Source organism: Chrysemys picta, chromosome 1 (assembly GCF_011386835.1).
Source record: "Chrysemys picta bellii isolate R12L10 chromosome 1, ASM1138683v2, whole genome shotgun sequence".
Taxonomy (NCBI): Eukaryota; Metazoa; Chordata; order Testudines; family Emydidae; genus Chrysemys; species Chrysemys picta.
Window position 1 is genome coordinate 294,087,519 of NC_088791.1, and position 26,448 is coordinate 294,113,966.

The following is a 26,448-nucleotide window of genomic DNA, read 5'->3' on the forward strand; positions in this document are numbered from 1 at the left end:
GGCTGGAATGATAGAATGGTGAATCAGTCTTCCGTGATCCCAGCTTGCAGCCTGCTCTACCACAAATATGTTTTAGTTTCAACAAAAAGTGACAGATCAGTGTCACCTACTGTCACAGGGCGGGGAAATGGATCAAAGGTGTCCTCCTAATCTTTTTTGATCTGTGCTCACATATCTCAGTTCACATGGCATACTTCACATGCATGACTGGAGGGGGCTGTCCACTTAATTGTGCTTATATTGTTCAGAATACTTAGTCTCATGAGAGTCTCTAGCATGGGTTTAGTTCAAAATACATTTTACCATACCCTGTGCTTCATATATGGCTATAGGAAAATTTTGCCACATACAACATGAGCATTCACATACCTGTGCACCGCTTATTTCTATTATTAGTTAAGCACTGAGAATTTGCATGGTTCTGAATAAACACCGACAGATTGAGACAAAAGCTATTTTTCATGTGAACAGCCAAACATACACACATACAAACAGGGATATTCGTGCTTAAACAAGAGTGTTTGTTAGAAATATGTGTGTCATTTCTATTTCTCAGGTTTTTAAATAGACTCATTTTGTATTTGAATGACTTTTTCAGTTATACCTTTTACTGAAATGTTAGTAGAAACTGGAACTGAAATTGTTTTAGAAATGTTTTGGTTTACCCCAAACCTGGTTTTCAGTGAGAAAAATACAGTTTTCAGTTAATGAAAAATGTTGATGATGATTTCAAATACAATTTTGGTAAAAAATTAACAGAAAGCAGAACATTTCAAATGTCAACTTTTCATGCAAAAACTCATTTTTTCAACAAAAAAGTTTTTTATGTATAACATTTTGACCAGCTCTATTTATTTTTTGTTATTTGTCTCAGTCTATATCTCAGACCTCTCCTTGTGGAAGTCTTGGTGAGAGTTTAAATGTAACAGGGCCAATTCTTGGTCACCAACACCACCACCATCTTGCCCACTCTGTGGCTCCTAACCTGAGCATCATCAGGACTCCACTCTCTCCCTAACTCTGCACATCCAGGTCATGGCAAAATCTTACCAATTCATCCTCCACAACTTTTCCAACCACCTGCCTTGCACCACTTAAAGTCTCACCCAGGTCCTCATCTCCCTTCTTGATTACTGCAATCTCTTCCTCTCTGGCCTTCCCAACACCTGCCTTACCACACTCACTGAAAATGTTGTTGCCAAAATCTTCTTGGCCTGGCACTTTGACCATATCCCCTTCTCCCCTGCCACCACACACATTTGGATTCCCTCCCTCTATGAAACGCAAGCTCCTGAACCTTAGCATCAAGGCTCTTCACAACTCTATCCCTCCCTACTTATCTGCCCTCATATGATGGCATCTCCAACCCACTTCCCTCCACTAGCAGTGCCAGCCTAGATCACTCATTTGTCTGCTTTTCCCACAAGCGCCTTTGCACTTTCATCCATGTTGGTCCTTATGCATAGGATGCTATCCCCAAATAATTTGCCCTACCTTTCAAATCTCTTCTTCAGACCCACTTCTACCAGGATGTCTACAGTAGACTGCTGACTGATAATGGCTAGGTGGGTGACCTGTTTAGAGATTCATTAAAAACTCTAATTCTTCTACATTTTTTTAAAAAAGGTCAATGATTAAACCTGCTATTGGGTTTCCTGCTAAGTCTATGGTGTGATTCCCCCTAAGTCTATGGTGTGGTGTTATGAAGTGGTTTATAACATCTTTCTAACACATCGAGGTGAATCACGGTGCATCCATAGATAGCAATTTAACATGCTTTTACACAAGTCATTGGGGGCACCATTGCTTCTCCACAACCACTGTAGATTTAATGAAGACTTTTCCCTGCTTGTTTTTAAAACACAGTTTACAACCTGTGACAAGATTATTAAATTCTACAATATTGTAACCTATTTCTGAAGGCTGGGAAGGTAGGTCTCATGTTACAATGCTAATATATAAAACAAGTGAAAGTGCCTACGTTTCCAGTCCCACAAATAGATGAAATGCATTAAAGTCTTAACTGGCTTGCTGAGAAGACTGTTACAAAATATGACCCATCAGTAATACTGAGATGAAACATTTGGCTTCATTTTTATTTTGGTCATGGAATGGGATACTCTGGATGAAATATAAACATTCTATCAGTTGTTACCCCCCAAAACAGGCTTTGGGGGTAACCCTAGGTAAATTATTCTATTACTCCCTTCATCTGTCTTTCTTAAGTTATGGGTCGCCAGGGTCGTTAAGGAAACACTTGAAGGACATAGATATAACCTTCTGATAAAATGAGTGACACAGGCAGCGTATTTTTTAAAAACAAGGTCTCTTATTAATGTAACTAATACTCCCTACTACAATCATCTAAACTTGTAATCAGACACAGATCCCTTGTTGCAAGTTAAAGAGCATTCAGACCACAATACCATACAGTTTTAATGATTCTAAATGATGTGCTCTGCCACAGATGGCCAGTCTGTGACAGATTGCTGACAGCAGTTCTTAACTTCTACTTTAAGTTTTATATATATAAATTACAATTAACACACACCCCTCAAGAATACACATACTAATATTATACTACATTATGTTATGTTTAGAAACTAGCAGGCGTACTCTATTAGTTGATTCTGCTGTGTTGTCTGCTGCTGCTCGGTCAGTCGGCTTGCCTCTGTGTCAGGTCTCTTCAGCAGCTGTACGCTTCTTTTGTCCTCTCAGAACTCTCTCTCAATTGTCTTAACTTTTATACTGTCCCATTGGCTATTGGGCCTCTACTGAGCATGCTCGCTTTACTGTGCATGCTCATAACGAAACATTACCTCACCCTTAGCTACCAGAAAAAGCAGCCCCAAACCAGCCCAGGCTGCAGCTGTTTGACCTCTCCCTACCCTTGTATCACACATGCTCATTGCCGAGCATTACCTCATTCTGCACATGCTCACTGGGATTGTTTTACCACAGAACTATGATTACCTCATCCGATCTTACGGCCCGTGCTCCAGATCTGACCTACTTCGTGGCCATACCTCATTTTACTCACAGATCTGATTGCGTGACCTATAGTGTCCAAAGTTTGGTATGTAACATGCAGCTTTCAATGGTGAAGTGACTTTTGCTTATTTGAAATGGAAGCTAGGGACACAAAATGAAGTCCAGGGAATTTCTTCGGTATCACAGTTGGTAAATAACTGCAATGTCTGAACTGATCACTGGCGCCACCAAGGTGTGGATCAGACTTTTAAGAAGATGATTTTGGAGGCCATCTCTTCAGATGTGGGCATCCTGGGTATACCCAGAAAAGTGTGTGAACACACTTTGAGCATGCAAATACTTGCATTGGCACAAGCATGTTAAACAGCTAGGGTTTGATTATCTAAAGTGCTTGTCAGGTGACTGGGACAAGAGAGGTCTAACCTAGGCTAGTCAGAGAAGGTGTCATGCCAGGTGGTCAGAGCAGGCATTGGGAATCAAGAGTTGGAACCAGAGACTGGGGTCTGAGCCGGAATCAGCAGTCAAAAGCCAGAGCCAAAGTTCAAATCAGAGGGCAGAATTGGATATCAGAGCTGAGGATCAAGCCAGAATCAGACACAGGTCAAGCCAGAGATCAGGAACTAGAACAAGCAGGGTAGCAGGCCAGGCTGGGTGCGAGGCAGATGTAGCACAAACATGGTAACTAACACAGGCACAGTCACAATGATGTACATGAACATGAGCACTGAGCAGTCAGTGAGCTGCTGCGAGCGTAAGAGTTGGCCAGCTGGCCTCTCCAGCCAATCAGGTGGTGTGACCAATCAGGCAGCCTGCTGCAGGCCAGTTGTACTGATGAGACAAGTGCATGCTTGGAGTCAAGCTCTGCTGCAGGCCCCAATTACTGATAGTTAAGGCTAAGATTTTGTTATGCATATTTTTAGTAAAAGTCACAGACAGGTCACCAGCAATAAAGAAAAATTCACGGAAGCCCATGACTTTTACTAAAAATATGCATGACAACATGAGGAGCTGTGGGGTCCCCACACTGCAGGGGACCCATGCTCAGAGCTCCAAGGGCCCCGCACCATGAGCAGTAGCTGGGAGCTATGGTGGGCCCCCACCATCCATACCGGCTTGGAGCTCTTGGAGCCCCCAGCACCTGCAGCGGCCCGGAGCTGTGGGGTCCCCCTCTGTCTGCGGCAGCTCAGAACATAGGGGCCCCCCACCACCAGATGCAGCAGGGGTATCCTGTTGTTCCCAGTGGCGGGAGACCTTGCAGCTCCCAGGCACCACGGGCTGAAGTCACGGAAGTCTCTGGAAGTTATGGATTCTGTGACTTCTGAGACCTCCGTGACAAAATCGTAGCCTTACTGATAGTGGTGAGCACCACAACTCTAATTGAAATGAATAGGAAGGCTATTTATATCGGCATGATCCTGCATGATGCCTACGACTTCCTGTGCCATGCTCAGTGCTTTCAGCTCCCATGGAAGGGAAGGATCAAGGCCTATTATCTATATAATAAGATTCCAGGATTGTCACCTGTCTGTGTGTTACTCTGAAGTCTAGAACATCTCGAGTCAGTGTGAAGCGAAGGAAGCCGCTGTAAGCATGGTTGAGAGCTCTTCTTGTTCTGAATCTCACCAGGTTGAACCATCACTGACTTTCATGGTCTGTTACCATCCAATTTTTAAGGTCTCAGCCATTTTGACTTTACAAATTACATCCACGTGACAGCAAGGCATGCATCTGTGCCCCACCAAGGGTTCTAGGCCATTGTGATATAAGAGGTAGGTCAACCAATCACCATCTTTATTCTACAGTTAAGTTACATACAACAGTTTCATTGGTTGTGTGAGGGAGGCTCCACAGGTGGCGGCTTACTTGGCCCATCTGTCAGGCCCATGTGACAGCACATGCTTTCATCTCCTATTTTTTTAATTGTATTGCAGTAGAACCCGGCAGCTCTGGTCAGGACTCCGTTGCACAAAAGGCTGTACAAGCAGACAGGAGCACTTAATCCCTACCCTGAAGTACATAGGTTCAAAGGGTTAGATCCTGCAAATGGAACCACATTGGCTTACCCCTGTGCCTGTGTGGAGCTCCAGTGGGGTCTACAGGGCCCACTGGGCAAAGAGGTGTAACCAGAAGGATCCATTTGCAAGATTTGATTGTGATCAGGAACAGTCAACATGGATTCACCAAGGGCAAGTCATGCCTGACCAACCTGAATTCCTTCTATGATGAGATAACTGGCTCTGTGCATATGGGGAAAGCAGTGGATGTGATATATCTTGACTTTACCAAAAAGTTTTTGATACGGTCTCCAACAGTATTCTTGCCAGCAAGTTAAAAAAGTATGGATTGGATGAATGGACTATAAGGTGGATAGGAAGCTGGCTAGATCATTGGGCTCAAGGGGTAGTGATCAACAGCTCGATGTCTAGTTGGCAGCCGGTATCAAGTGGAGTGCCCCAGGGGTCAGTCCTGGGGCCGGTTTTGTTCAACATCTTTATTAACGATCTAGATGATGGAGTGGATTGCACCCTTAGCAAGTTCGCAGATGACACTAAGGTGGGGGAAGAGGTAGATATGCTGGAGAGTAGGGATAGGGTCCAGAGTGACCTAGACAGATTGGAGGATTGGGCCAAAAGAAATCTGATGAGGTTCAACAAGGACAAGTGCAGAGTCCTGCACTTAGGATGGAAGAATCCCATGTACTGCTACAGACTGGGGACTGACTGGCTAAGCAGCAGTTCTGCAGAAAAGGATCTGGGGATTACAGTGGATGAGAAGCTGGATATGAGTCAGCAGTGTGCCCTTGGTGCCAAGAAGGCTAATGGCATATTGGGCTGCATTAGTAGGAGCAATACCAGCAGATCGAGGGAAGTGATTATTCCACTCTGTTCAGTACTGGGAAGGCCACTGGAGTACTGCATCCAGTTTTGGTCCCCCCACTACAGAAAGGATGTGGACAAATTGGAGACAGTCCAGCGGAGGGCAACGAAAATGATCAGGGGATGGGGGCACATGACTTACAAGGAGAGGCTGAGGGAACTGTGTTTGTTTAGTCTGCCGAAGATAAGAGTGAGGGGGGATTTGATAGCAGCCTTCAACTACCTGAAGGAGGTTCCAAAGAGGATGGAGCTAGGCTGTTCTCAGTGGTGGCAGATGACAGAACAAGGACCAATGGTCTCAAGTTTTAGTGGGGGAGGTCTAGGTTGGATATTAGGAAACACTATTTCACTAGGAGGGTGGTGAAGCACTGGAATGGGTTACCTAAGGAGGTGGCGGAATCTCCATCCTTAGAGGTTTTTAAGGCCCAGCTTGACAAAGCCCTGGCTGGGATGATTTCGTTTGTGTTGGTCCTGCTTTGAGCAGGGGATGGGACTAGATGACCTTCCAACCCTAATCTTCTATGATTCTATGATTTGGCCCTCATTTGAAACAAGACAGAATAGTAAGTGTAGTAAGTAATAAGAAGAGAGGGGGAAAGAAGCCAAGAGTTCTGTAATAAGATGATGCAGTTACACAAGTTAGTTATACATATATAGCTTGATGGCTCTGAATTTTTTTTTAAAAAATTTAAACCTAAAAATCGATAATATCCAGTACTTCCCCCTTCACCTGATGAATGTTCAGATTCTCAATTACTTACATGACTTGAGGAGCTGAGGTGTCAAGAAACAACACCAATAAGCTACGAGACTTGGCAATACTGAAGATCAATTATCTCCAATTGTGGTTCAATCTTGCCAACCGCTGACTGATTTCTTGTAGCCATCACAGAGGCAGTGGATCTTGAGGGGAATAAAGCAGTCTTACCTTTCAGATTAGTTTTGGGAGGGTTTTCCATGCATGAGGCACAGCATCAGAGAAAGCACAAAGGGATGTGTGATAGAAGAGGAAAAATGGGTATTTGAGATTGTTGCAACTGGAGGAACAGACAAAGAGAGAGACATTGAAGCATTAGACACAAATGAGGGACAATCAAATTATGAAGCTCCATGCAATTGCAAGGAGGGGCTTTGCATTTTGGTTCTCAGATTTGTGTGGGGAAAAGTGTTCAAATACAATGCTGCAAATTCACTTGAGCATATAATAGGAGGTGCAAACAGTGCAGAAAAGATCTGATACCATGTCTGTCTAATAATCTTTCTTAAAGATGCCGCTATATCAAAACTAAGGAAATTAAAGAGAAGAATCCAAATAATATTTGACAAACTGGCCATCAGCAAATATTCAGAGTTAAATAAACTTCACATTCTTCTCTCTCTCACTCACTCCTTTCCGGCCACTGTTTGTAGGGGTCTCAGAAGAGTGCCAGATGTTATATATCATGTGTGCTTCAATGCCTAGGAACAATTGGGTCAGCTAAGAATGAAGTGAAAGCCTCAGCTCTGACATGTACATTTTTAAAGGGTTGCCCAGAGACTCCCTTAATGTCAAAGCCACTTGCTCAGTAAAACCCCGTGCAATGCTTTGAAAATGCCTGGGTCAATGCCTGGCAGTCCTGATACAAGCAAAAAAACTTCTCTGATAATTGCACACTTGTCTGCAATTTGGGAAGTTCAATTAGCACAGGCCCAGTATCTTATCACTTTACTTTGGCAGTCTCTTTGCTGCATTTAGAAGTGCCCACTCCTCCAAGGCTTTAGTAGTGTGAAGTCAATGGTAACAACATCAAGCCCTTGGTGATGGGATATCATTCTCACCTTGTCTCAGAAATGAAGGCCCAATAATACGAGGTGCTCAGCCCCTTCGAGCCGAGTTGACATCAGTGGGAGTTGAGGGTGCTCGGTGCCCTGTAGGATCAGCCCTCCCTTGGCGAGGCTCAGGTCGACTCAATGTAAGAATCTCACTTCTGATTCCATCATGAACATTGTACGTCTCTCTTTTGTGTGAATCCTAGCAATTTAATTACTGGGGTGCATCTGCCCAAAAAGTAGCTGTCCCAGATTTACCAACAAGCCCAGCTACAGGGCTAGAAAAGGACCCTGGCAGACGGCTATAGTGCCCCCTGCCTGCACCATTTCTTCCTTTTTCAAAGAATTACAGTCACGTGTACTCTAGGGGGAAGACCCATGGCCATGATTATGCTTTTGGGCCTAGTCCTGCAGGGTGAGAGGTGCCTTCCACTCCCATTCATGTCAATAGAAGGGACGGTGCTCAACTGCTTGCATAGTTGAGCCTTCCTAGGGGAAAAGTGGTTTTCCCTTTAAATATGCACATCGCAGAATACTTCAGGTTGTGTTACATCTCACTATGCTGCAGGGCGCTAGTACTCAGTGTACAGTAGTGAAATCCACAGGCATCTAATAGGGGTGAATCTGGATTCAGCATGTTTATGAGAAGCTTTTGTCTGTCCAGATATTATGTAAATGATATAACCTGCATAGAAGTATTAGACTAATAAAAATATTAATGCATAGTAGCTAGTAACTCAGCATTAGCACCTGCTACAGCTGTGGTGCATCAACCTAGGATGCTGTCCATGGGGAGAGAGACAGCCAAGAAAAGGGCCACTCGAGCTGGGGAGGGGGCTCAGAATCCACCCAAAAGCAGGAGCAGGGCAAGAGGAGAAGGCTGAGCTGGGGTAGGAGGTGAGGTGATAAAATAAAAGAACAGGAGAATAAAAGTAGGGGACTGGGAAGTGAGAAGGAGGAAAAATAGGAAAGGTTTCAGGATCAGGAGAAGCCGGAAAAAAATAGACCTGGCTCTGTGAGCAGACACCGTTAGAGAAGTGAAGTAAAATCTACAGACATACCAGAGAGAGTATCAAGGGGAAAAGGTGAAAGGAAATATAACTGGTGAAAAAGTGAACTGATCAGAAATCTGTGCGAGAAGAAAACCGTAAACAAGAAGCTCACCCTCAAAGGACCTACCGGACACAAACAGTGAGACTGACTGTGTGAACGTCTATTGACAGAACAAAGGTAAAAGGCGCCTAGTGAGAACCCGCTTGTGGACGAACTGGGTGAAAAGAGGTACAGCCACAGGAACATCGACTTTAAAGGAGCACTTCAAGCCAGAGGAGTAAAGAACAGGCAGCAAGAATGGGGCTGGACTTACAGCCCAGGATAGGAAAAGCTGATTCTTCTCTGAAGTGACACAGTATATTGTTGAGTAATCTTTTGTTCTTGGTAGTAACAATACATTTGGTATTAACTGCACAGAGTGAGGAAGAGTAGCGGGTACAAAGCTTGCGAAGATAAATGTGTTGGTAACCTATAGTTTATTATTGTAAGTAGTAAGTACTTGACAATATTCTATGCTATTTATGCTCCTGGTACAATGTTTGGGTTTTTCCTTATAAAGTTCTCAAATTTTAAAATAATCACTTTTGTCTTAGTTTGTCTCTGCCTGGCTAGCCTGGTCACTGCACAGCGACCAAGTGCATGTGGGAGCCAAGTGATGTACGGAGAGAGCATTTTCCCGTGGCAATTAGCTCTGCATTGTTCAGATTTGTTACCCAGTTTGGAGTCGTGACATTCCAATGCATCTTCCCACATACAAACATTTTAAGCAAATTCATCAGACAATCCCTGGAGATGGTTGGGAGAACAACTCCAATATGCGGTAGCAGCTGATACATAAACGTTCATATCTATCCACACGTATTCCCGACCCATTGCCACTGTTGTAGGCACAGTATTTCCTCAAAAGTCTCCCCTTCCCCCGATGATGAAAGACCACGAGGAACTGAATCCAGGAATGGAGGCTCCAGATACTTCACTTTAGACTACACACAGCTGTCAGCGCAGAACACTGTGTAAAAGCCCCTATTTTGGGCTTTGGGGAGCTGCAAATGATGGGCCTTGACATTCCTGTGCAGACACTAAATTCAGTGATTGGATTTTAAAAGAGAGAGGAGATGAACAGGAAGGCAGAGTCTGAAACAGACATGGTGAAATATACTAATATGCCGAGCTGCCTAGTATAATTAACGTCAGTATAAACCGTATCTTCCAGCTCAGCTTCAATTCATATGGTGTTTGTTCAGGAGCCTTCTTATTACAGTGTGGCATTCCTGGCAGCATCCCAAGCCTGGCTAACCTGTCGGTCTCACCTCCTGCACTATTTAACTGTCAGTTATGTTTTTGTGGTTGACTGGTCAGTGAAATGACGAATGAATAAATGTTTGTGCTAACTGATCTACAGGCAGATGCCTCATTAAGCAGAAATGGACAGTGGATGATATGCTGTTCATGGGTTTTGTTTAACTTCAGCAAATGCCAGCTGGGGTGAGGGAGCAAATTTTATATCAGACGTGTTTGGAAAAATAAAATACTAAATTTATCCTTAGATCTGTTCCCCACGCCCACCCACTCCTTCCCCTCCCCCTCCGAGCCTGTTAAAAGCCGGTTGAAATAAGGAACTCCTAACTGAGCCAAGCCTTAAGTTCGGCTTACAAATATACAAACTTCATGGGCAGCTCTTACTTTCCCAAAGAGCCTGGCTCACACTGAGAGCCAGCACTGCATTCCTACAAAACATGCTCCTTCATCCCATTCAGTTTCAATGGAAGTTTGGCACCTCACACACTTATTTAGATTTAAATAAGCACTAAAGATACACCAATCCAAGGCTCTAAGTGCAATGACAAACTATTTAGCTGTATGATTCAATCTCAGCAGCATTAAACTAATCATTTCAGCAGGAGCTCAGCCACCAACAAGAAACTCCGTTCTGCCCCTTCATCATAATACCCTCAGTCTTCTCCAACCCCGCTGTCAAACACAAACACACCCGGAAGGTCACCAAATTCGATTTCTCTCAGCCCAAGGTGGGGAGCACACTCTCAAGTCCTGGAACCCACACAGAGAAAGAAAATCCCACCCTCGGTCAAGCACAATGCCACTAACTTCCATGAGAGTTTCAAGCAAGTCAGGAATGAGAAGAGACTTCAGGAAATAGTGGTTTCTAAGGCTTTCCCTGTTCAATTTTACAGACTTCAGGTTTCCTGAGGGGAGGGAGACCTCTTTAAATGTGATCTGGCCTTAGGTCCTGATTCTGCAAACACTCTAGCAGATTACTTTTATTGTTGTTGTTTATCTGTTAAGGGCTAAATTGTGGCTTTAGGCACGGCCCTGAATAAAGTATTGCCCCCCTAAATTACAGTTCCCTACCTGCCTCCTCTTTGCTCCATGATGGCAAGTCATTGGTGTTGAAAAACACCAACCACAAAACTGCAACAACACCGGTTAGCTAGCACATGAGTGGCAGGGGCAGAGCTAAGGGTATGTCTGAGCTGTAATTGGCGGCGTGACTGCAGCATGGGCAGATGTATCTGAGGTAGCTTTGATCTAGCTAACTCAAATAACAATAGCAGTGAAGTTGTGGTAGCACAGGTGGCAGCATGGGCTGTACAAGCCCCCCAGACCTCTGGGTATGTACTTAAGTGGCTAGTCCATGCTGTTGCCCATACTGCCATGGCTTCATCAAAGCCAGCTCAGGTATATCTAATGTGCTGAAATCACACTTTTGAATGCAGCCTAGACACACCGTAAGACTGTCCATTTGCTGAAACTCCTTGCCTTCTACTGTGTGGGGAGAATAAGTGGGTGCTTCCTCCTGCATAACTGCACCCAAGGTCTAGGTGACCTGCACAGAGATGTAAGAGGGGCTGTTACCTGCCCTCTCCAGGCATGTGTTCCAAGTCACAATCTAGCCCTAAGTGAAAAGAATTAAAGTGTTTACAGTCCAAGGACCTGAGAAGCTGTCCTCAAGCCAATAGTGCCATTCACATCAGTAGGAGATGTGGGTCCTCGGCATCTTTGATAATCAGACACCAGGGGTCTCAGGATGGCTACCCTAGAATTGAGGCAGAAATATTAGTACAGACAATACTCCTGAAAATTTAGCTGCATAAGTGTGTGGATGAAAGTATCATTTCTTTGTAATGAAACCGGAAACTCTTTTCAAACACCAGTATTTGGTAACTTTCTCTAGGAGAAAGAAACCTGAAAACCAGTTAAACTGGTGAGCTTCAATAGTCAGTTGATGGGTGACCAGGAGAAATGGAAATATTTTCATTTGTAACATTCCTCCAGTGACTGATCACACTGGGAAATAACAAGGAAGGAGATTGCTAAGGTTCCTCAACAACGTTGAATTGATATTACATGCCAAATTCTGCAGGAGATCAATATTCCCTTAACAGGTCTGCTACAGCTGACAGAGCTAGTTAGTATGATGTAGATTGCTAGGGAGGTTGGAAAGCCTGTTTTACTTAGATGGCTGAAGGATCCAGGCTTTATAAGGTTTCTTACAATCTTATACTTACTTGAAGACTAAGGGCCAAAGCCTGCAGTCCATGCTGAGTCCTTCCTCAGGTACAACTCCCTTGATTAAAATGGAACCACAAGATCTGGCTGTTATTATGTACTGTATTTCCACACTGAGTGAAAAGGCACAAAAGAAGCAAGCCTACCAGATAGAAGCGATGAAGAGGTTGCTATTTTGGGGCCTGATTCTGTATTCTTTGATTATCCCAAACTCCCATTGTCTTTGTAACCAAAAAAAAAAAGGAAGTGAAAAATATCATTTTAGTCTTAGTTCTTCATTCCTACCTTTGGTATTTTTTCACTTGAACTATTTGTTGTGTTTCCATTGCACGGATCCCCCTATAATTGCAGGTGTGCACTACCTTGTTTCACAGGATATGTCTACTTCGCAATCCAAAGTATGATTGCACTATGAATAGACATAGCTACACAAGCATGGATAAAAACAGTAGTATAGATGTGACGGCACAGGAGAGCCACCATGTAGGTCCCCAGCATGCTCATACAGCCTGCACTGAAGTCCCTGATGTTGCATCTACATTCCTATTTTTAGCTAGTGTGGGCAAAGTTAGCACAAGTATGTCTACTCATGCGGCAATCACATCTCAGATTGCAGTGTAAACATACCCTTGAGTCACTCGGGTCCTTTGTTCAACCCTCAAGGGAAAAATATTGTTCAGAAACAATTTTTGGTTCGGGTGAGGGCAGGGCCAGATTAAGGCAGGGGCTTTCGGGGCTGAAGCTCAGGCCCCACCTCAAGGGAGGCCCTGCAAAAATAAATCACAGGCAGCAATCTCCAACTCCGGGCCACCTAAAAGTCCTGTGGCGCAGCGGGGCGCTCAGGCAGGCTGCCTGCATGCCATGGCCCCACGCCGCTTCTGGAAGCAGCTAGCTGCTAGCACGTCTCTGCGGCCCCTAGAGGGGGTGGGCAGGCAGCTCCACGCACTGCCCCCACCCACACCCCCACCCCCGTCCTCACAGCTCCTATTGGCTGGTTTCCCAGGGGCCGCAGAGACATGCTAGGAGCCAGATGTTTCCGGGAGCAGCGTGGGGTTATGGCAGGCAGGCAGCCTGCCTGAGCCCTGCTGTGCCGCCGGCCAGGAGCCACCTGTGGTAAGCACCTCCCAGCTGCAGTCTGCACCTCATACCCCCTCCTCCACCCCAACCCCCTGCCCCAGCTCAGAATCCCCCTCCTGCACCAAACTCCCTCCCAGACCCTGCACCCGACCCCAACCCGCTGCCCCAGGTCAGAATCCCCCTCCTGCACCAAACTCCCAGACCCTGCACCCGACCCCAACCCGCTGCCCCAGGTCAGAATCCCCCTCCTGCACCCAAACTCCCTCCCAGGAAAAAGACGTATATACAGGGGCCCCACAAAATTAATAGGAGAGTTAATCCACAGGAGAGTTAATCCAGCCCTGGGTGGGGATAGGAGTCTTCCAAAATCTGGTAGTAAAATATATTTTTCCCTTTACTATAATGCTCAGCAGCCCTTTGGCACCAAGATTTTACCAAGCTTCAAGAGGAATTCACATGATATTAAAGTAGATAGTTGTTGCACTAATGATTCAATGCTAGTGTGTTTATTGCAGACAGCTAGCCTACCCCCAGTCCTGTGTGGTGCTGAGTGCCTTCAACTTTCATTAAAGTCAATAAGAGGATCAGGGTCTTGACAAACTGGATGAGACTGAGAATGGTTCTTTCTTGCTCTTAGTCCAGAATCCTCATTCCTAATGTCATGCACAAATGCAGCATATCATAGGAGCCCTGTCCTGCCTGTGAGATCCCCCACTGCTGCAATGTGGTGCAATGGCAGTTGTAGCCACTGTCTTGACCCAGAATATAACGGACAAAGGGTTATGTATCAGAACCTGCTTTGACAGGTTTTAGAAAGGCAGCTTCATAAAGTTAGTTATAGCTATTTCTTAGCTAATCTGCTCCTACTGAAAGCACTACTTAATTCTGTCGTAATGCCGCAAAACGCTGCAATTTGCAGCAATGGTGTTTGGAGTTATTATTGCAGAATACTGTCATTTTCATAGGGCTGGGAGCATTTTTTATTATAATAGGACTGGCTGCTCTGATGTTAGGAGGAGGAGTTCTTCCCCATAACCCTTGTGCTGGTGGTCTATGCAAAACCCATTTATTTGGGCTTTGCACAATGGAGCAGGACTTCCCCCTTAAAATAATGTTCTGTGTAAATGACTGGGATTGCTGCTCCCTTCCCTGCATGACAGAGCATGCAGACCTTTTGGGTATTTGTATGCAAAATAACCACCATTAATTTCCACAGACATCTACAATGCATTCACACACACTTTTTCAGTCTCCAACAAAAATCAGTTTGAATGCAATGGTTGTGTGGCAAAATCTCTGCTAAATAAAATCAAATTGATTTGGTTTATTACTTATTTCTATGACATGTTTACAAAGAATAATGCAGCACTCCGGTTCCAGGGAGAACCCCCTGGATAAATCCATCTTCACTTTTAACCGGAATGATCCATTCACATTAGATTAATGTCGTAATACAGTACAATAAGCAAAAATCTTAAAACAACAAACAGAAGTTTCATACTAAAAGGGATGCTTTAATTACAGAGGGCAGGAGGCAACCTGAAATGATGACTGCTCTGTGTTTTCTGCTGCTTTAAATGAAAGGGAACACGTAAGGTTAGAAATTATGGGGCAGATCTTCAAAAGCATATATGGCAGTTTGGTGCCATTTATGCCGGTGAAAAAAAATCTGCTCCCAAATTTATTTATTTTCAGTCCTTCTGAATGCTATCAATAATCCTGCAGATCATTAAAACTGAGCTGCTTGTTTACTTTTCTCTCAATTTGGACAATAAAACCAAACTAATGAATTTCACTTTTATTTCTAATCCGCATGTGGGATTTTCAAATATGACAAAAACAATTTAAGAGTATAAATTCTCTTTATAAAATCAATGGGGCTTGTTCTCCTAAATCCCTTTGGAAATTTTGAACCTCTCTCCCAATAACTAATCAATTTCACATTCTGGTTTTCACCCTGTAGCACAAACCTGCAGTGTTTTTGGGTTGCAAACACTATAGGAGAATGTTTATTGGTTTATAAAACTGTTTACGTTGGAGTTTTATATAATGTGACATAGAAACATGTCTAAGGTTTTGAAGTATCAGAGGGGTAGCCGTGTTAGTCTGAATCTGTAAAAAGCAACAGAGGGTCCTGTGGCACCTTTGAGACTAACAGAAGTACTGGGAGCATAAGCTTTCGTGGGTAAGAACCTCACTTCTTCAGATGCAAGCCTGAAGAAGTGAGGTTCTTACCCACGAAAGCTTATGCTCCCAGTACTTCTGTTAAGGTTTTGAAGAAACTTGTTTTTAGAAGACCTACATTTAGGGGCAAATTTCACCTGACGATGTGTCTTTAAGTGTATCAGATTATAGTATTTGAAAAGTAGACACCTATGATATTGTAATATTGTATAACTAAGATGTGCATTTGATGAAGTTGTTTCAAGGAGCAAAATATTAAATAAACAAACACATTAGTATGTCAATGGAATTATTGTGGGCCAGATCCTCAGCTGGTATAAATTGGTGTAGTTTCATTGCCTTCAAGAGAACCATGCCAATTTTCACCATCTGAAAATATTATGGCCCATTGTATATATTTTCAGCGGGTTTCTGGAGAAATTTAACTAATCCAAACCAAAAGCTACCTTGGTTTCTTTCCAGGCTATATTAACACCATCAAAGAAGAGTAATAAATATTGACATAACCCTTTGTAGGAAATCCTTTGCAGGAAACAGAAATCCAATGAAGGAGAAACCATATTTATCCCTCCGCCAATAAAATAAAGGAAAATGGTTCCGAAATTAGTTTCATTTCCAAAGTCGTGAAAAAGGAATGAGCAGCCTTTTAGTATTTTTTCCACATTCGTTACCTTAATTAAAGTTGTCATGAGTCATGTTTATAACACTTGACATGTCTTGGACCAATAATAAAGACAGACACTCAGCCACTGACTTGTTTGTCTAAATTCACTGGGGATTTGTACTGCTGTCGTCATTAGTTCCTGTACATGGAAAATGAAAAGGCCAAATTTAGAAACGGATCACAAGTCTCAGGTCAGTTTGTTTCCGAGAAGCCTGATGAAATCTGCTTTCTTATTTAGCCTAAACCTGCCTTCCTAAGTCTTATCTTCCTTGAGACTTTCAGACCTGTTTCCATCCCTTAAGCTGTTGACTCCTGCCACATTAGAACGATAAGATATGACTAACCTGGCTCTGAAGCCAGTCGGAGGAGGCCGGTTGCAATTGCCATTTTAAAACAACAGGCAGCTCCCACTGAAGTCACCAGCGCTTCTACTATATAGTTACACACACAGAAAAACTACAAAGAGAGGTTGTGATTGTTGTAGTGACACTAACGAAGATTGAGCAATTTTCAACCCCTGCTTCCTATAAGTCATAACTTTCTCAGTCATGGCCCTTTGGAACTGAAGTTATTTATGGAGAAGTTAATTATTTGTAAACATTTGCTCAAAACCCCATTCTGCTGACTTTGAATTGGTGAGCATGAAATCAATATATGTGGTAGACTTCGAGGAATAGTTTAGTGGAGGCTTTGTCTTCAAAACTTTAAAGATTTTGCATGTGATGAATATAATCTGCGCTATGTGTGGAAAAAACTGGCAAAAGATGTTAGATGCAACTGAAGATGACATTCTGGGCCTGTGCTCAGAGCCATAGTTGTTATTTATGAAATTCTGTCAATGTTCTGTCAATGTACAAACTACAAATTAAAGACAGTCCCTGTCCTCAAGGACTTACAGCCTGGAGGCCAGGCAAAGAGAAAATAAGATGCATTAGCACACACATATGAGAGAATATTAATTATTATATTTATTATTATTATTAAAACTTGGAGGTTTGTTTGTTCTTCTGGTGTTTTAAGTGTTGTTATTAATAGTTTACTTCTTGTGGGCATCATGGAAAAAGTGAGCCTCCGCGTGCCCAGCGTCATTTCCCTAAACAAAATAACTGCGCAGAATTCACAATAGACTCATTTCAATGATTCAACATTCAGCTAAAGCCACATATTCTGAGTGCCGAGAGGCATAATCGCTGGATTCTGGTGCCGCTTCCTGGGCTTTTATAGGAATCTGAAGATTCCAACACTTTTGGTGGCTTTCCGGGCATGACCAGAGATGGTCTCAATTGTAAACAGTGGTTAGTACACATAGCTCTGGGGCCGGGGCAGTTTTCCCCCCATCACAATAGCCAATAAATAATCTCATTTTACTTAGGTCCTTAGGTCAGGCTACTACTCCTGTTTGTGAGCTGACAAGGCCAGTATTTAATCCACTTAGTCTGCCAGCACTCCCCGCCCCCTTCACGCAGACACAGTAAAAGCACAGATCTCCTGTGTGTCACATATAGTCCTTCCCCAGCCTCTTGGGAACATGCATTTATAAAGAGATGGATTAGGAAAATTACAAGGTGGGTCACAGAATGTCAAACTGTTTTCAAGGCTTAAATCCTTGGATCACTCAAGAGGCAACCCCCTTGGTTCTTGCGACGACAGTTCAAATGACTCTGCTTTCTGACTTTACAATGCCACTTACAATTGACCCTGGTGTATATTAATAGTGCTGCTTGATGACAGAGCATTCAGGTCCACTGCTATGGTAAACAACTAAAGGATCATGAATTTCAGAAATAGGTTTACATTTATTTTCTAATTATTCACTGTAAAAATATCTATTTAAATCCAATGGGCCAGATACTCAGCTGATGTAAATCCACTTTACTCAAGGGACTTCAGTGGATTTATGCCAGTTTACATCAGGTGGGGATCTGACCCAATAATCCTCCTCCCTGAGCTAGCCAGTTCTCAGACCAATCATTTTTATTGTCATTTGATACAATGAAAGAAATGAAGCATTACACAACTACTGCTGGAGAGCTTAAACGTACACTCCAGGATGACGAGTGACTACCTCTGTGGCTACGTCTCACTTGTTTCTGTCTGTTCCAGAATATGGGATAAGAAATTCTGAATTCTCCATCAGTTATTACTATTATTTGTATTATAGCAGTGCATCAAGTCCTGAAGCAAGATCAGGGCTCCATTGTGCAAGGCACTGTACACAAATAATACAAAGACTGTCCCTTCCCCCAAAGACCTTATAGTCTATTACAAAGCGGGTCAGATTCTGTCCTCAGTTTCACCAGTATAACCTGCTTGGCTTCAGTGAAGCTGCACCACTGAACTGAAAGTAGAATTTGATCCAATGTCGGACCCAATTCTGCCCTTTCAGAGGGGTTACAGAGGACATTACTGAGAATTTTGTCATCATGTTGAAGTACAATGCCATCAGCATCTCAGTCTATCACATCAATCTGATTAAAATATTATTGAAAGACATAACGTAGCACATTATGTTCTCATGATATATGGAATTGAATTAACATTGCAGCATACCATTTGGTCATAAAACCACGCATGCTTTTGACCTGGTACCACATTGCACACTTGGCATGTACTTTACAAAATGACTCAGTGTACTCTGGAAATTATTTTTTAATTGTATTTACCAGAGCCACACGCAATACATTCCACATCACTAAAATGTAGAGGCCCAATTCTCCTGTCATTTACACCAGTCCCACCCCACTCTGCTGTCACATGTCTCTGAGTAATGTGCACGTACAAATCTGGGTACTTCACAGTCACAATTAGAGATGGGTTTAAATTTTCCAAGGGAACATTTTTCCATTAGAAAATGCTGATTAGACAGGATTGAATCTATCCATACTTTCAATGGAAATCAGGCGGCCTGCCTGGTTTCCTGCCAGCCTGAGCTCCCTGGGCAGCTGCCTCCAGGGGCTGCCCGACTCCCCACACCTCCAGCTCACCAGGGAATTGAGCAGCCAGGCACAAGCTGAAACATTTATTTTCAGTTCTCACAAAATGGAATGTTTCAGAATTTTTCCTCCCACAAAAAAATTCAATTTTTTTGCTTTTCATCCCAATTTAGGATAATTCTCCTCCCCCTTCTCCCTCTCCCCCCCATCAATGTTTTTCATGGGAGGGAAATTCCATTTTCTGGCTAGTTCTATTCACAATCCTGCAGACCCCTTTTCCTCCCATGTACAATGGCATAACATCCCTGTGACAACTACAGCAATTGCCTACATAGAAAGTAATTAATGCACTGCTGGAGTTTTTTTAGGGCAGTTTAGTGGTTGGAAAAAAAATCAGAGGAGGAGGCAGGATGTGACAAATCAGCTCTCTACCAACCACCACCAAAAGGGCTGAGCACCTCTGGTATAGATTCACGCAAAGGAGCCCACAACCTGAAAGGGCACGGACCTGCAGAAAGTTAAATGTCTTTAGGCTACAGAAAGATATCCGGGTGCTCTATGGAACAACATGGGATTTGGTGTCGAGGATTTCCCCTGTGTATATTTCAAGCATGACTCAGCAGGAGTTGATCTCTACTTGATTCACAAAAGAAAATACTTGTTTTATACAAACTAGGGTTACCATATTTTGTGCCTCCAAATGGAGGACACTCCACGGCCCACGGCCCCGCACCCAGCCCGGCCCGCACCCCCGCCCAACCCCGCCCCCTCCCCAAAGTCTCCGCCCCCTCCCCTCCCCCCAAATATTCGCGGGAAGCCTGAAGCAGGTAAGGGGGTGTGGGGGGAGGAGGCGCGGCCCAGGCTGGCCCCCCGGCGTTTCCAGCCTGGGTCGGCTCGGGCCCTGGGGTGCCGGCCCCGGCCGACCACCCCCGGCCCGCCCAGCACTGCCGGCCCCCGGTGGCCCGGCGCACCCCCCGGCTCCCGGCCCCGCGGGCCCGGCTCCCCACCGGCCCAGCTGACCGGCTCCCCGCCGGCCCGGCTCCCCGCGGGCCCGGCCGACCCGGCTCCCCGCGGGCCCGACCGGCCCGGCTCCCCGCGGGCCCGGCCGGCCCGGCTCCCCGCCGGCCCGGCTCCCCGCGGGCCCGGCCGACCCGGCTCCCCGCCGGCCCGGCTCCCCGCCGGCCCGGCCGACCCGGCTCCCCGCCGGCCCGGCCGACCCGGCTCCCCGCCGGCCCGGCTCCCCGCCGGCCCGGCCGACCCGGCTCCCCGCCGGCCCGGCCGACCCGGCTCCCCGCCGGCCCAGCTCCCCGCCGGCCCGGCTGACCCGGCTCCCCGCCGGCCCGGCTGACCCGCTGACCGGCTCCCCGCGGGCCCGGCTGACCTCCCGATTTTCCCGGACATGCCCGGCTTTTGGGGATTTCCCCCCGGACGGGGATTTGAGCCCCCAAAAGCCGGACATGTCCGGGAAAATCCGGACATATGGTAACCCTAATACAAACACACGTAAACAGGATTAGGGGAGAGATGAACAAACCCACACTCACAGATCCACTGAACTACAAGGGCACTCCCACTCTTTCCATATACAAAAATACAAAGTTTCCGCAACAGGGAAACAGCATCTCGCCCAACTTTCATATTTTTCCAGGTCTCCCTTAATCTGCCTTCCCACTTTTGTTTACTGCATTTCTCAATCTCCTCCTTCTCCAGAAACAGATTTACATATCAAACTGATTTATACTCGTTGTTTGCATTTCCCAGTATTCCTTATCTTTATTAACCCCTGTAAAGAGAGAGGTGTGGTCTAGCAGCTTGAGACTGGGACTGTGTGCAAGGAACAGCTGAGTTCTAACTGTGGCTTTGGTCAAGTCACTGCCTCCGTTTCCCATATGGAAAACTTCTATAGAACTGAGTAGGGAATGAGAAATTTTCCATCAAACTTTAAACCAAGAGACAGAATTCGATAGCAGGGATATAATTCTCTATTACAAATTCTACAGGTTGGTCTAAAAGTTATATAGAAAAGATCGCAAAAATGCTATATAAGTAAAAAGTAGAATTAATAATTTTACCCACCTTCCCCATTTGAAGTTTGCTATTATTTTTGATGTATATGAAGTTTCTTATTTCTTTTCAATTAAGTCCCCTAATTCTGGAATCTGTATCACAGTGTAAAATATTCCTTTATAACCTTTATCAGACCCTTTTGTAACTTTAATACCTTCTAGCAGGTGCCCTCACAAATATAGAGAATATGGGGCAGATTCTCTACTGGTATAAATTGTCATAGCTCCAACTGGATCTGCCCCAGTGATTTTTGTATCAAGAAAAGCATCAGGAAGGTATGTTTTTATTTTACCAAGGGTCTTCACAAACTCATTGGGGCTTACATGACAGAGGAGGTAGCATTAGACTATTACCATAGCAGCTATATTTGAAAACCCCACTCCTTGGAGATTTAGAAGGTTCATTTGAAATACTACTGCAGTAGCCACAACATGGAAACCGAGGAGAGGCTTGTCCGACTGCATTGTGCCTTGCACTCCAAGCAATCCCAAAGTGCGGCCTAAGCACCACTCTACTCCTGCTTACGCAGCTATGCTGGCTGTGTGCCATTTGGGGATTCCCCTGGGGCAGAAAATCCCCAGCTGCCCTCATTGGGCACACTGAAGTCCCATCTGTGCCACTGGGGGTAGCTCAAGAGAGATTTAGCAAGCTCAAGGTTCTTACAACCACCTTAAATCAGGGGTGCTGGAAGTAGGGCTGCTAGGGGTGCAGTAGCAAACCTTGGCTTGAAATGGTTTCCTTTATATACAGGGTTTGAAATTTTGTTCAGTGGCTCCCAGCACCCCTGCTATACAAACTGTTCCAACACCACTGCCTTAAATCTGCCCCCGATGTGCTCTTTCATCACATGGTCACGCTACCGTAATAGTAAATGCTACACATATACACATTATTTTAAAATAATCGTTTATTCAGAGGTCAGTGGAACCAGTGGCCAAAATCTTAAGCCTTTCCTCTCTGGAAATCTGTATTTAAATTAGGGATGGGTGAATCAATCTGAGAAAGAACCTGCCCCTACGTTAGCTAGTCCATTAATTGAACCAACTTGAAGCCTTTTTTAACTTCAGCTCAGTTCACATAACTGAGCTTTCAGTCTCCCATCTTGTGATTCCCAGTACAACAGTGGTTCCCTGCCCTCCACATAACCAGCCAATCCAGCTACACTTACAACTGTTAAATTTCCCTTGTCATTTCCATGAATGCTAGATTGTGCTCTAGACTGTGTGTCCCCTTCTCCCCAACACCGGAAACACAGTCTGGGGATACAGATACACAGGGTAAGCAGAAAGGCAAGGGGAGGCGATGCTTCCCCTAACACAGCTGTCTCTGCTGCCTGATACCTGGGCCGAGGTGCCCCTGTCCCCCGCCTCTTCCCTTCCCTACTCTGACCCTTCCCAGAGGCTCCTACAGCTTGCTGCTGCTGCGGGGGCGCGCGCGCGTGTGTGTGTGTGTGTGTGTGAGAGAGAGAGAGAGAGAGAGAGAGAATGCAAGCAGGGAGTCAGTGGCAGATGGGGGGGGAGTGAGGAGGTGAGTGAAAAAGCCTCCCAGAGACCTAGTAGCAGAGGTCACTGAAACTGTTAAAGAGCCATTAAAGTGGTAATGAAGCCATTTAACAGGCATTTCCAATGCCCAGGAAGCCTTCAGCCACATTCAGCTGGTTTTTACCTTGTAGGAAAATGTGTTATTGGGGTTAAAAACAGTTTCCAAATGAGGAGCCTTCAGTTATTCTGTGTACCCAGAAGAAGTAACTGCTAATCTCACTCAAGGAGGAGCTGACAGCCAGTGAGTTTATTTCTTGATCTAGACGTTTTATTCAAACCCAGTTTAAGTAAACAAGTCTGGCAGGGAATTCTGTGTAAGAAAGGTGATTAAACTACTGCCTTAATGTCAATGACAAGCACTTTTTCAAAAGGAGAGATTAGGCTTCAGGTTGGCGCAGGTAGCCTGGCTTTTCGTCTCTCTCTCTATACATCATACACCAAACTCCCTGCCGCGCAGAGGAGAATCTACCTTGCAATTGAGCTATGCCTGTTGCCTGCTCAGTTTCCTTGGGGAATGTTATTAGTGCTTTAAGGTGAAAAAGGGAGAGGGTGTCATGGGGGTGCGGTTGGGGGGACAGTAGCCAGGTGAGTGACTATAACAGGGTTCAAAAAAAGAACTGGATAAGTTCATGGAGGACAGGCTCATCAATGGCTATTAGCCAGGATGGGCAGGGATGGTGTCCCTAACCTGTTTGCCAGAAGCTGGGAATGGGCAACAGGGGATGGATCACTTGGTCATTACCTGTTCTGTTCATTCCTTCTGGGGCGCCTGGCACTGGCCACTGTCGAAAGACATGATACTGGGCTAGATGGACCTTTGGTCTGACCCAGTATGGCTGTTCTTATGTAAGGAGGTGAGCCAGCTGCACAGCTGGGGGGGGGGTCTCATGGCAGGTGGGGAAAGGGTCTGGTGGGGTGAGGAGGCGAGCGGGGGAAGAGGTGAGCGGAGGAGGGGATCTCGGGTGGGGTGAAGAGGTGATTGGCGAGTCACCAGTGAGTGGGGGTGGGGCCTGGGGCAGAGCGAGGTGGAATGTGGACAGGGCTGTGGGCAGAAGAGGCAGGAGAAGGAGCTCGCCTCCCTCAGGGGAAGTTTCACCCACTGCCCTTGCGGAAAGGGACAGAGAACAGAGCGTTGGTTCTGCCCTCCCAATATGCCAGGCAGCACAGCTGAACTGACATAAGGTAGAGGCAGTAATTTGCTGCTAGCATAGAGCAGCAGCAGATTACTGTCCTCCTGAGTCATTATTGCTTCCCTGGGGCAATGCTGCAGTGTGGCACCCATTACTATGGGTTGCATCCTTGTAGCCCCCTTACTATAGCCTTGTAGCCTTTCATGTCTGTGAAACTGACTTTTTCCTTATGGACCTGTATTTGGTCAAATTTGCCTTAATCTTTGTGCAGTTTTATTTCATTTGCTCCCTTAACCTCACCCTATGATCCCATTTTTCTGCCTCCTCTTTATGAATTCTCTGTCTCATACAGTGAATGCCTCTTTCTTATCCTTGATTGTTTTTGAAGGTCCATATTTGCCTCCCTTACTCATGCTGAGCATCAGTAGCTCACTAAACAAGTAGTCTCCTTGAAATCAAATGACCCACTTGCATAGCAAGTTACTACTCAGTATAAATAGTACTGCCGGAATCAGGCACTTTGTGTTTACTACTAGATCGCACTCGGAGCCGCTTGGCTTTTTAGCCATCTATCTTTGAACATCTGCTATTTCTCCACAGTAGATTTCCTTTTCATTCCTTTTGTCTACTTTCTCTTTCCCCTAGTGCTTCTCGCATTCTCTCAAAACCAGTTAGGCAGAAATCCAAATATATGCAATGTCTTAACACAGGCCTTGGCTACACTGGCAATTCACAGCGCTGCACTTGCTGCGCTCAGGGGTGTGAAAAAACACACACACCCCCGAGCGCAGCGAGTGCAGCGCTGTAAAGCGCCAATGTAATCAGCGCCTGCAGCGCTGCACGCTCGCTCGCAGCGCTGCAAGCTATTCCCCTCGGAGGGGTGGAGTACTTGCAGCGCTGCGAGAGAGCTCTCGCAGCGCTGGCGGCGCGGCTACACTCGTGCTTCACAGCGCTGCTGCGGCTGCCGCGGCAGCGCTGTGAATCTGCGAGTGTAGCCAAGGCCACAGTCTACAAATGTGAAGCATTGCCATCATCCGCCTTTTGGTCTTCTAATAAACTGCAGCACACAGAAAGAATGATACAGGTCCTTTAAATTGAGAGCAAGAAGTTGTCTGGAATGTTAGCTCATGTTTTCCTAAAATAACCTCAACACCTGAGGCAAAGTGGGAGTTGCTATTTAACACTGCACAGATTCCAAAACAGTCTTCACACACTGTGAGATTCAAGCCAGAAGTACAGAACTGTTGGCAGCATTTTAAGGATGACTAATGCAGCACTGCTAAAAACAACTTGAAGGGGTTTTCCATGAGCAAGCCTCATTACAGGTACAGTATTGCCTTTTCAGCTGCTAAATATAAGAACTTCACTGTAATGTACACACCGCTGGGTTTTTTATCAGCACATACCACAGCTAGTAAAACGAACCCTAGCACTTTCATAAACAATGGCAGCACCTGATCCTTGTTAACACCACTTCATGTGCCAAAAGTCACCATCACAGAAGATAGGACCAGGACCAGCTTTATCATTTTTGCCGCCCCAAGCAAAAAAAAAAAAAAAAAGCCGCTCGGACTGTGCCGCCCCAAGAATGGACGGAATGCCGCCCCTTAGCATGTGCCGCCCCAGGTACGTGCTTCCTCAACTGATGCCTGGAGCCAGCCCTGCACAGGACTATGGGAATGGAGCTTAAAGTGTGTGGAGTAGGCACAAAAGAGGAACAAGAGTAGAATGTAATAAATCTATATAGAACACATCACCGGACATCAGCAATACCAGGAGGGATGTGCTGGAGTGCCGATGAGAAGCGCAGTGGGAAAAGTAACTGAAATACTTTTCTCCTGGATTGTATTTTCCAAATGGACAATCTACCCTAAATTCTCAATTACTGAGGGACAATCTTCACTCATAGCTATATTTGCTTTCCACAACCAACTCCTTGTATAAATTTTCATGAGTGATGTACCCGAATACTTGGATGCTAATATCTAAACTGTATTCTTAAATTTATTCACCTAAATTTGTGTTATTGCTGATTATGCACTACAGCAGGGATTGGCAACCTTTGGCATGCGGCTCACCAGGGTAAGCACCGTGGCTGGCCAGGCCGGTTTGTTTACCTGCCACATCTGCAGGTTCAGCTGATCACGGCTCCCACTGGCCGCGGTTCGCCATTCTAGGCCAATGGGGGCAGCAGGAAGCGGCGCAGGCCGAGGGATGTGCTGGCCGCTGCTTCCCGCCACCCCCATTGGCCTGGAGTGGCGAACCGTGGCCAGTGGGAGCTGCAATTGGCTGAACCTGCGGACGCAGCAGGTAAACAAACCGGCCTGGCCCGCCAGGGTGCTTACCCTTGCGGGCCGCATGCCAAAGGCAGCATTCTGTACTCTGCACTACAGAGCATACTGTATTCTGCACTACAGTATATGTATCTTATGACTTTAAAAACAGACTTTGTATTTGTGGATAATCTAAGCCAGTGGTGGGCAACCTGCGGCCTGCGAGACAGTTTGTTTACATTGACCGTCTGCAGGCACGACTGCCCCGGAGCTCCCAGTGGCCTCAGTTTGCCATTCCTGGCCAATGGGAGCTGTGGGAAGC